At 41.1% G+C, this 3,652-nt stretch overlaps 1 non-coding gene across 1 annotated transcript; it reads left to right on the forward strand.

Annotated features, from left to right (window-relative positions):
- The first annotated feature begins 1,936 nt into the window (after positions 1-1,936).
- On the forward strand, positions 1,937-2,043 carry LOC141722752 (small nucleolar RNA R71). The gene has a single exon (XR_012575756.1). It is a non-coding gene; the product is annotated as a small nucleolar RNA R71 (small nucleolar RNA).
- The last annotated feature ends 1,609 nt before the right edge of the window (positions 2,044-3,652 follow it).

A 3,652-nucleotide genomic window follows, 5' to 3' on the forward strand; every position in this document is an offset into this window, starting at 1 on the left:
CTTCCTCACTACCTGAAAGGTCAGATGAAATAATAACAGGTAACGTAGATGAATCACCTAAAAAAGCATACCTCAAGTGCTCAGGTAATGGCTTGAACTCCAAGGTAGGTGCTTCCTCTATTGATGGTTTGAGCTTCCCTTCAGCGTTCTTAAGGTCAGAAGTACCAAGAGATTCAAATGGTATGTCCAGCTTTCGCTTCCAGGGAGAAGCGTTCAGATATTGTAATTATCGTTGCTATCTTCATCATCACTGTCAAAATCCCCCACTAAGGCCTTTTCCAATGCATCAGACATTAGCATTTGATCGAGTTCCGAAGTAACCGCAGAATCAATCACATCCACTTTTAAGCACTCCTCATCTTCTGTAGGGAATTTCATTGCCTTGAATACGTTGAAGGTCACATCCTGATCTTGGACCCGCATAGTAAGTTCCCCTTTTTGCACATCTATCAAGGTACGGCCAGTAGCCAAGAAAGGCCTTCCCAAGATTATGGGAATCTTCTTATCTTCCTCAAAATCCAGAATAACAAAATCTGCTGGAAAGAAGAGCTTATCCACCTTGACGAGCACATCCTCAACTATGCCCCTTGGGTAAGTGATGGAACGGTCAGCCAATTGTAGCGACATGTATGTGGGTTTTGGATCAGGCAGATCCAGCTTTTTAAAGATCGACAACGGCATCAGATTAATGCTTGCTCCCAAATCACAAAGGCACTTGTCAAAAGTCAGATTGCCAATGGTGCAAGGAATGGTGAAGCTTCCTGGATCTTTCAGTTTTGGTGGTAACTTTTGCTGCAGAACATCGCTGTATTCTTCCGTGAGAGCAACGGTTTCAAGGTCATCCAGTTTTACCTTCCTTGAAAGAATAGTCTTCATAAACTTCGCGTAACTGGACATTTGTTCCAGAGCCTCAGCGAAAGGTATATTGATGTGAAGTTTCTTGAACACCTCCAGAAACTTCCCGAACTGTCTATCCAGCTTTTGTTGCTGCAATCTCTTAAGAAAAGGTGGTGGAGGATAGAGCTGTTTCTCCCCTGTATTAGCCTCAGGCAGAGTGTGTTCAACAGTAGTCTTCCTTGGTTCTGCCGCTTTCTCCTTTTGCTTAGATTCTTCACCTCTAATTTCAGCTTCTACTTCTTTTGCCTTTTTAGCATCAGCTACTTTTCCAGACCTTAAGGTAATAGCCTTGACTTGCTCTTTAGCTTCCTTCCTGCCTGGTACTTCCGTGTCACTGGGAAGAGTGCCAGGTTGACGATTGAGCACTGTATTGGCTAATTGACCGATTTGATTTTCCAAGGTCTTGATAGAAACCGCCTGACTCTTGCACAACAGCTTAAGTTCCTCAAAATCAGCACTAGTAGGTGCAGCTGCACTTCCCTGTTGAGGATATGATTGCCTTGTAGCATACTGCTGAGGTTGCTGGAATCCAGGTGGGTTAAACTGTTTACTCACTCCTTGCTGATATGGTGGCTGAATAGCATTCTGATTATTTCCCCAGCTGAAATTTGGATGATTTCTGTTGTTAGGATGATAGGTCGCTGGCACAGGCTGCTGTTGTCGCTGATAATTATTCACATACTGAACAGATTCGTTGACAAGAGAACACTGATCCGTAGCATGAGAACCTGCACAAAGCTCACAAACCATAGCTATTTGATTCACTCCATACATAGCCAGAGAATCAACCTTCATTGATAGCGCTTGGAGCTGGGCTGCAATAGCGGTGGCTGCATCAACTTCCAGAATACCTGCTACCTTGCCTGACGTCATCCTCTGAGTTGGGTTTTGATGCTCATTTGCAGCCATCGTCTCTATAAGATTATACGCCTCAGTATAGCTTTTAGCCCATAAGGCGCCTCCAGCTGCTGCATCGAGCATGGGCCGAGATTGGGCCCCCAAACCATTATAGAAACCAGTGATCACCATCCAATCCGGCATTCCATGATGTGGACATTTTCTCAACATTTCCTTGTAGCGTTCCCAAGCCTCGCACATAGATTCTGTAGGTTACTGCGCAAACTGAGTAAGAGCACTCCTCATAGCAATAGTCTTTGCCATCGGATAAAACTTCACCAGAAACTTTTGCGCAAGATCTTGCCACGTAGTGATGGACCCAGCTGGTTCAGAATGTAACCAATCTTTAGCCTTGTCCCTCAGTGAGAATGGGAAAAGCCTCAACTTGATAGCCTCATCAGTCACGCCATTATACTTAAAAGTGCTGCAGATCTCGACAAAATTCCTTATGTGCATGTTGGGGTCTTCAGTTGCCGCTCCTCCAAAAGAAACAGAATTCTGCACCATCTGAATAGTGCCTGGCTTGATTTCAAAGGTGTTAGCTTGAATAGCTGGATGAAGGATGCTTGACTGAATGTCATCAATTTTAGGCCGAGAAAAATCCATAAGAGCTGGATCAGCTTGAACAATACGATCTCCCATATTTACTGGTTCTTTCTGCTCAGTTCCTGAATCCGAATCCTCAAAATCTAACTTCTTCGGAATATCAAGAACTTCGTCTGTCTCCTTAGCTGTATCTAAAGTCCTCTTGCGAGCACGAGAACGAGTTTGCATAAACGCTTGCTAAAGTATCTGAAACACAACCGGAAAAAAAATTAAGTAACTACTACGTCCTAATCACTAAGTCCTAATGACCAATGATGGTAAGTACATAAATTAAACAAATACGCCGAGTCCCCGGCAACGGCGCCAAAAACTTGTTAGGGCGAAAACACGCGCTAATATTCACGCAAGTATACGCGTTCGCAAGTAATATAGAATACTTTCTTGTTCGTTCCCCCAGAGACTCAGACTAAATTATTGTCTAATTAAACTCACTCACCAATGTATGATTACTTCTCAATGTTAAGACACTAACACTTAAAATTGTTGATTTAATATTAACTATAATTAACTACTTAATTAATCACTTAACTAACACTTCAATTTATCAATAATAAAACACTCATGAGATCACAACTTCATTATTACTTCCTTCTATAGCCATTGTTATTACCTTTAGCATGTGACAGTGATGATATTAATCGAAGAACACGAAACTGATAAAAGCCAACTTTCATTGTACTAATACCATTCTACCAAGCATCCACAATTAAGATAGAAGTTGAATAGTCATCAATTATGTTGAGTTCCCATATGTCTACAGAAATTGACAACACAACGATTTAAGCACAAGTTATTCCTTTTGATTACATAGGGCAACTAAAACTGTTAGAGTTACCCACTAATCATGCACAATGTACATGAACCTATGCTAGCATGGCAAGTTCTAAATCTCAAGATCCACCGTCGCTTCACAAGAGATTAACACCCTATCTTATATGTTCGCGACGCACATAAGACGAATACGCACAACCAATACTAGATATCATGCAATCATCACACACTAAAGTATTAAATAATTAACTAAAGAATTCCATAATAAATCCGTTGCAACCCCATGATCACGATTAGCCCATAATAGCACTTATCGTCATCATGGGTTCATATGAAATCATGATAAACAAACACAAGAAAATAATAAATAAACTAATTATATTAAAACAGAGTACGTCACAAGAGTAAATAAGTTCAAAGCAAGAAAACTAGCATCCAATGTTACAACTAAACAAGAATCACAAGAATATATGCTTCCTCT

Source organism: Apium graveolens, chromosome 4 (assembly GCF_009905375.1).
Source record: "Apium graveolens cultivar Ventura chromosome 4, ASM990537v1, whole genome shotgun sequence".
In the NCBI taxonomy this organism is placed as follows: Eukaryota; Viridiplantae; Streptophyta; class Magnoliopsida; order Apiales; family Apiaceae; genus Apium; species Apium graveolens.